Below are 9,016 nucleotides of genomic sequence, written 5' to 3'. Positions count from 1 at the left end.
GTTTAGTGACTCGAAGACAGTGTTGCCAACTCTCGTGAGAGACATAAGCCAACCCAACTCCAAAAACAAGCCAAAACAAACCCAATAATATGACCATATAATCCTAATAAAAATATTTGATGCATTTATCATTATAAATACTATGTATGTCTTTGATAATTCATGTTTTAGTAATTTATTATACTAAGAATTAGCCTATAAAGAAAATAAAATGATCTCTGGGGGACAAAATAAGCCAAAAGTCGCGGGAAATAAGGTAGACTTGGCAACCCTGTTCGTGTGCGCGGGGCGTATACATAGGGTTGTGCACATGCACACTAGCGCTAGAGCGTACGTACCATAAACGGTCAATAGGGGGAGCCATGGTATAGCGTAATACTATGCAGCATTGGAATTGTATTATAGCAAATACATTACACCAATATTATCCTACCTTCATTCTTACGTAACCCCAGCTAATCCAACTCTTTCCATTCCCTCCTTTCTTCGGTATACTTCCTGCAGTAGCCTACTCGTACGTCTCTAAATGTTTTGATGAATTGAACAATTGGTGGACCCTCTTGTAAACGTGTAGGCTAATGCTTTATGGTGTCGTCCACTCACAGTTAACAGTCTTTGTATTGAGTTGTGCTTGAAATGTACTGTAATTCTGCAAACTGTAAATAAATCTATCAATCAATAAGATTTTTTTTTGTTTTGTACAGCGTGACTTTTTAATGTTTTCAAAAGTAACAGTACGTTACATCATCACTCCAATATGACAGAGGGGGAGGCATTGTTATGGGAGTGTCTCCTCTTCATATAGGAGCTCTTTGCCCAGGGCAGTGTTCAGATATAAGGTGGACGATCTCTTCAAAATAAGAGTATCCTGAATCCATTGAAAAAATATTTTCACATTAAACTATAAATTCATTAATTTAAACGATGCTCTGCAACACACATTATGTTTCTGTGTAAATAATAATAATGATAACAATGGGACGTATCTTCAGGGATGTATCCTAAGGTCATCACCTGGGACGTATCCTCAGTGATGTATCCCTAGGTCATCACCTGGGACGTATCCTCAGTGATGTATCCTAAGGTCATCACCTGGGAGGTATCCTCTGTGATGTATCCTAAGGTCAACTGGGACGTATCCTCAGTGATGTATCCTGAGGTCATCACCTGGGATGTATCCTCAGTGATGTATCCCTAGGTCATCACCTGGGACGTATCCTCAGTGATGTATCCTAAGGTCATCACCTGGGACGTATCCTCAGTGATGTATCTTAAGGTCAACTGGGACGTATCCTCAGTGATGTATACTATAAGGTCATCACCTGGGATGTATCCTCAGTGATTTATCCTAAGGTCAACTGGGACTTATCCTCAGTGATGTATCCTAAGGTCATCACCTGGGACATATCCTCGTTGATGTATCCTAAGAAGGTCACCTGGGACGTATCCTCAGTGATGTATCCCAAGGACATTGGGGTTTCGGGTCTCTCAAACATCATACCCCTCACTCAGGTGACCCAGCCGGGGTGATCAAGTCCCGACTTACGTTCCTATACCCTCGATCAGTCCCATTAGGGCAAAACCAGGGCCACACAATCCATTGGAACTACTCCAGAACTATACTCTACCAGGGCTGGGAGGTCTGCCGCGTGGAAGGACTAGGCCAACAATGTCTTTCTGGAGTTACAGTATATGCAATCTCCTCCTCGTTTAATAAACCTGACGTGTCACTGGAATGTCAAATGTGCTGTGCCAGCCCAGCGCAAGTGCATGGGAACCGCATCGGCGATATAGGCTAACCCAGCCAGTCAGCCCACCACCACCAGTACCATATATTTTGGCTGCACATTAATATAATTGACAGTTGACAGTCCTGCAGCCACTGCAGCGACTAGCGACTGCGAGGCAATCTAAATAGACTGTCGAACGTGCATGGTCGATGTGATAGAGAGAGACAGACAGACGGGACAGGAGGAGCACCTGCAAAACAGCAGCGTGTGTGTGCCTATTTGTTATTTAATTATGGTTCAGGTTCAGGTTTTCGTTCACTAATATATCTTGTTGTATATTAAATTAAAAATACTTTAATAATTTAATATACAACTAACAACACACAGTGAAAGTTGCTTGCAAATTGCGATATGTGCGTGCGTGCGTGGCGTGCGGGGAGTGAGGCGGGCAGCAAGGGAAGCGAAGCGAGAGGAGAAACAGACAGCTTTATTTAATGTGTCATGTAGGTACGTGCGTGCATGACAGCAAGGCATGCGAGGTGAGAGGGAAACAGACAGGGTAGGCCTACAACTTTATTTAATTCATGCAGGTGTTCGTTTTTTATTTATTTAACAACACCCCGGTTAGTTGGGCTTGCAAGTTGCGTGTGCGTGCTGTGCGTCTGTGCGTGTGTATGAGAGAGGGGGGGTGAGGCGGGCAGCAGCAAGGCACGGGAGAAACCTATTTTTTCATGTTACCATGGTTTCAGGAAACGTATTGCCGTTTTCAAGTCGCAAAAACGAGGGCGAGGCTTGATTTCATAGGGCGTGCCAGATAGATTAGAAACGAAAATGCAACTTCACAGATGATTTACGGAAAAAGTATCCGTGTTTTCGTCCTGGCCGTGACAAATCTGAAGCAGAATGCACTGTGTGCAAAGCAGGAACGTATGTATCTGTGGCAAATAAAGGTGCCAGCGATCTACGAGCCCATATCGAAACTACAAAGCACAAAACAGCTCTAGACTACGGGGTGAGAGCTCGTCTGCTAAATTGACAGAGTACCTTGATAGACTGTTGTGTTGTCTGCTCTCCGTGAGGAAAGCTTGAAATGCCAAAGAACTATCTCATCATTGACATGCAGAAAAAGTATATAGGCTACTGTTTTCTTAGCTTTGTGACTGACCAATGAGAAGCAGATTGTATTGTCTGCAAAGGAACTATGTGTCTGTCACAAATAAAGCAGATTGTATTGTCTGCAAAGGAACTATGTGTCTGTCACAAATAAAAGCAAGCCCATGTCATGTCAACAACACAGACAAGGCAGCTGTGCGCGAGGCGAGTCCTGCAAATTAAATTGACCCAATATTATTTTGTACAACCTAGCAAAGCATAAGATATGATGGTTTGGAGAATAGGCTGGTCTCTCTTTTTACAAGAGATAAGCCATTGCATACAGGTTCTCAAACTTTTTAATTTCAAGGACCCCCCATAACTCCGAGAGTAAAACCAAATGGACCCATAAGAGTCCCATTTGATTCCATTTGTACACTCTCAGAGTTACAGACCTGTAAGGGTCCATTTGGTACGTATATAGAAAAAATAAAATACAGAGGTACATCAAAAACAAGACAAAACACTCTCAGGTCAATAACAGAAGACCTCAGGGACCGTCTAAAAAGGGGCATGTCTATGAAAAACATGAAAGGCTCAGTTCTTCATTAAGGCCATTAGGTTCTAAAGTGTCAAGTGTGTGTATTCACTGTGCTTCTCTGCGGAGCAATTTGTTGATTATATCACCTCCCCGTGGCGGGGCTGTGACTTTTTTCTATTCCCCAAAATTTAAGGGAAGCTGGTGACCCATGATTAGCCTCTTTATAATGCCTGCATGGCCATAGCATAATCAAGGTTTTGGGTTCGAATGGCGGTTTTATGTTCTCCAATTCTTAATTTGAATTGTCTTTTTGTTTGGCCTATGTATGCTAGTCCACATGGACACTTGAGCATATATATGACATGTGTTGAATTGCAGTTAATAAAAGATGATATTTTATGTTTTTTACCTGTGCGTGGATGGGTAAAAAAATTAGCATTAAAATAATTGGAGCATTGTGCGCAGTTACTGCATTTATGAAAGGGGGGGGGGGGGTTGAGAGCCATGTCGAGGGGGGAGGGGGGGGGGCATTCATGTCCGAGTGGACTAGACGGTTTCTGAGGCTTCTGGAGCGTCTGAAAGAAAAGAAAGGTGGGTCAGTACATATGTTTACAAGTTTGGGATCACTTTTCAGGATGCCAGTGTTTAAGAAATGCATTTTTGATTATCCCTGCCGCTGGTGTGTAAGATGTGGAGAAACAGATTCGTGTTGGTGTCTGCTTTTTCTTTTTAGTAAGAAGGGATGTTCTGTCAGTGTGAAGCGTGATGTGTCTTTTTTACAGGGCTCCGTGGATTAATTTACCTAATTCCTTTGTTGGAGTTGCTGTTGAAATGAATAGGAGGTCCAAGCAGGCATATTTCCTTCTTTCCATTTATTGATCATCAATCAGTTACAGGTTTCAAGCATTCGTTCCATGGTTACAGCATATTGAGGCCTTCGTCCCAGGCAGAGCCCCTAGGTTCCCCTTCTCTCTCTCTGCTGTCCCTCACTCACAGTTCTAACTGATTCTCCGTTCCATCTTATACATCCCCAATCTGTGGGTGTCACCTTGTCCCTGTGTGTGTGTGTGTGTGTGTGTGTGTGTGTGTGTGTGTGTGTTGACCCTTAAGGCTCTATTGCCTCTTGTCAACAAGTTACCACAGGTGGTCTTATTTTCAAAGCATTCTTCAGTGTGGTAAAACCTCACAATGTCCACTATGCAGGATCTCACAGCTGTTACGAACTGACTATCTTAAAGTGTCCCTAGGCTATCTTAGTGACTTGCTATTCTAAATGACCTCTTCACTTAGGCTTTGCTGCATGTGAACTCCTATAAGTGTTCTGTGTACAATTATGGGATATGTTGAGAGGCATAATCTATCAAAATATACATCATATCCCCCCTTCTGGGGAATTACATATTCCCCAGACATAATTCATATTTCATAAATGACCAAAATTATTTTTCAAAAAAAAACAATGTTCACTTTTTTTTTCTTTTCTCAAAAAACTCAAAAATGTTCAAATTCCCCAACTGTCTCCCTTCATAGGTAATAACCCTCTTCCCCCCTGGATACTGAGAAGGTAAAACACAGTCAGGTTAACACAAAACTCAAAACAAAACGAACAAAATCAAAGGCTATGTTATTTGAAAGTCCTGATTTGAGAATTCCTCACAGCAAATAAAACTTAAAATATTAAAAGAAAACTGTAAATATAATTAAACAGAATGATTAAAATTAATTCAAATCTATAAATGTTCCCCAACATTCTTTCTCATACAGACAGGCCTGGCCAGGACTTCAATACACTCACAGACACATACGAATACCCCTTGCACCTCTGACCCCCCTTCCCCCCTGCCAGCTGAGCAAGGGAGAGGGAAGAGAGGCTGATTCCTGTACCTGTATGGACATTAATATTTGTGTGGAAGTGAATTCCAATATCGACTTAATAAGAATAATATTCCCTTATAAATATCCCCTTCTCCCCCCCCTCAGTTTGTGAGTAACCTTCACAAAACAATGGACAGATGAATGACCCTGCAGAAGCCGTCATCTAACCCATGACTTGGAAAGGCACACACAAACCAAGAGCTAAAACAATATTTGTATTACTAATTAGAATATAATTCTTATTTTTGGATTTCACTGTGATATTTAAGTAAAGTCTAAAATATTCATCTGATCACTATTAACCTATCTTCTTCGTATGACAATTAATATAACTTATAAAGCAAATCAAACCGTTTAGGACATCATTCCTAAACTGAACTACCCCTTTTCATTAGAAAGTCTTTCCTTCCCTAAACTAAACAAGTATCAAAAAACAAAACGAGGTGACACTACATTTTCTCAGTGCCCCTAGATAGAGCAACATCTAGAAAAGGTCAGTGTCGGATGACAGCTAGGTGACAGATCTAAAACCATGGTTTCAATAGCACAGAGAGGGGCGTGTCAAGTCAACTGTCTCCTTTAGCTGTCCAACTCATTGTTCATGAGATCCGGTCAACTTGACTTCCCTCAAAGTTTCCCGTTTCTGGTCACATTGTCCAGAAAAATGACCATACTGACCACATTTATGACAAACTCCTCTCATTCTCCAGCTTTCTGGGCTGTGACGTGTCAGTGGAATATATCCTTGCTGAGATGCAGCCCACTGACAGGGTGGCACAGGTGGCTGCCATCCCCCCTGTTGCCATCCCTGCTGTGACGGTGGGTTTTCGCACTGCGGCTTCTGTGGTGGCCCCAAGAAATCAGGTGTCGCTCGTACTCTCCATGGCAGAAGTGGTTGCTGAGGTGCTGTAGATTGTTGCTGACCCATCCCCTGTTGAGTCTGTGGCATCGGCTGCTGCTGGTTCTGCTGTTGTTGAGGGACCCCCTGCTGGTTCTGCTGTTGGTTACCTGTCAAGACAACAGTGCAGTACCACTGCGAGTGATTCATCCCGCCACATCGAAAACAGCCTGTGTAATTGGAGCCACGTGCAGCATTAAAGCGCCGACCCTTTTGTTGACCTCCAAACTGGTTTTGCGGAGTTTCCATCATAGCGGTCACAACTGTTGCCTGTATAGCTTGTTGTGACTCTTTCAGCTGGGTCTTCGCCAACAGCCGAATCACGTCCACGTCGTTCTGCTTCTGCTCTTCTGCCCTTTTGCGGAACAGCCCAACCCAATGCACAATCTGTTCAATGTACATTTTGAGAGGCATCTTCGCCAGGCCCACAATCGTCTCCAAGTTAGCTCTGACCTTTTCAGGAAGTCCTAGTTCAATCTTCGAGCGGACAATAGCCCGTTCCATCTGATTACGCTCAGGATCTTTTCCTGTGACATCCATCCATTTTTGAGCAACCCTGGCGTAATAGTCACGTGGATTTTCGGAGTCTCCCAGCGAATCTATCGTAAAAGTATCCGGATGCATATTGTAAGGAAAAATATATTTCAGTGTACTCCACAAAACATTTCGGTGGACTGAAAAAAGGTCTGAGTCCCCCAGGGTCGAATCCACATGCTGTGCAGCTAGGCCAGCATGGATCAGAACGTTTTCCAGGCCAAGTGTGCCAATCTTACTTGAAAGTAATTTCTTAAATTCTGCCATAGTCAACTGAGTGTCCACCATCAAGGCATCAAACTTCCGACACCACTGATATGCTCCTTCCTCAAGTTCTGGCAACTCGTTATGGCAGTACTCCATATTCCTGCTCTTCACCATCACCGGGAGCATCCTGTCGTCCGCCTGTCGTTCGATCTCCCCCCTGGAGTGTCGTGGAGAGCTCGCCTGCCAGTCTGCAGGGCCCCTGTAGGTGTCGGAATGGTAGCCCTGCTGTGTACGAGCTCCACTGTCCTCCTTCTCTTCCTCCTGTTGACTCGATTCCACACGCCTCCCCGTGCGTCCAGCAGCTCTGTCACTGCACTGTCTGTGCTCCAGCTCTTTCAGCTTCTTAGAACGGTGGTTGTATAGCTGGACCAGGTCACTTTCTTGACCTTTCAATCCAGCCAAACGCTCCTCAAAGTACGTAGTAGCGGCTGAATCCGCCCTATTCACCTGCATAGTCTCCATCGTCTCAGTAATCTGCCTGCAAAGAACATTGAGACTATTGCCCAGAGAGTTCAGCTCTATGACAGCGTCCCTCCTCTCTTCCTTCTGCGACTGGCTGTCGCTATTGTCACTGCCACCAACAGAAATGGTGCTCATGGCCGGATCGGGGCTTGTTATCTGGCTATCATGGGCAGAGGTACGGCTTCCCCCATCCCCTGCATGTACTGTACGTCCCTCCACTTGAGCTATAATATCCCGACTGTGCGGGTCATATCCCCCAAAAGTCAAAGTCTTTTTGCCCCTTGGCGCAGCCACCGGAGAGTAGCTTCTGTAGATGTCGTCACCTCCATGTAAACTGTCTCTGTGGCTGTGGCCAGCCTCATCCTGCAGGTCAGTGAGGTCACCCAAATCGAGGATCAGATGTGCCTCTTTCATCAGAATTTCACTCAACCGTGTTTCTATAGAACGCATATACTGTCTCTGTGTCCTCAATTTACTGGTCAAGTCCTCTTTCAGGCAACGTACCCGTTCCAGCTCTTTCTTAACAGAGCATCGAGTGTCGCTGTCCTCTGGCCGTTGCTTTGATGTCCTCATGTCTCCGCTGTCATGAACTTTCACCTCAGCCTTTGCTGAGAGCACATTGCTGTGGTCCACAATGTCAATGCACTGTCGCTTCTTGTCCGGTACTGACTCACTGACATTGGGGCCTTCCTTACAGAACATATCTAATACTGATAATTCAGTCTTGCGTTTGAGTTTCCGCTCATTCGTTTTCTGATCTGCTCTGTATCCATGCACAAGAACCCTTATGGCATTGATGACTTCTGCATCAAAAGTACCCTCCAGAGGCCATGGTCTGTCAATGTCCGGCCAACGCTCGTTAAATTTCTTTGAAATCTTCAAAATATCCTTGCATGAAACTGAATTTTTCTCTTGGACAATGTCCACTGGGATTATCCCTGTGTCCATCATATCTACTAAATAGTAAATAATCTAGACACTAGACACTAAACTTTCACACAGTCACACTGTGACACACTCATGCTGTGTCTCCTCTCACTCAGTCACAGACATGCATGCTCATTTGCATACTGTCCCCACAGAATGAGTAGAAACTCACTTCAAGGAAAACATTCAATACTGTCTCTCTCACACCATCCACACAGGAAAGTGTAAAATAAAGAAATTAGAAAACCACTGACAGTGACAATCTGCAACTTAAAATAAAAGAAACATAGAAATGCCTCTATTTTATTTTTAGACTAGCAAGTCAAGTCACTGACTGAGGGAAGAGATTGACCCCCCCCTGCATGCACTCCACACAGGCGTCAAATGCACTCAATCACTCCCTCATTTATATCTACAGTAAGCAACTGTTTTGTCCCAGAATCAAATTATCCATGCAGGCTATATTGTTTTTGACTAAAATAAAAACCTGTAGGCTTAACAATCCAAATTAACCTATACCTAATTTTACAAAGGAGAATTTTACAATGAGAAATGTATTCTCATTTACCTCCTAAATTTAGCCCCCAATTTGGACCCCAAATTAAAGCCAATTTAATTTTAAACCTGAATTAAACCCCCAATTTAATATCAATATTACTCCCTCCTCTGAAACATGTTCCACATGTTATA

Source organism: Protomyctophum bolini, assembly GCF_963924005.1.
Source record: "Protomyctophum bolini genome assembly, chromosome: 11".
NCBI lineage: Eukaryota > Metazoa > Chordata > Actinopteri > Myctophiformes > Myctophidae > Protomyctophum > Protomyctophum bolini.
Note: the sequence above shows the minus strand (reverse complement) of the source record.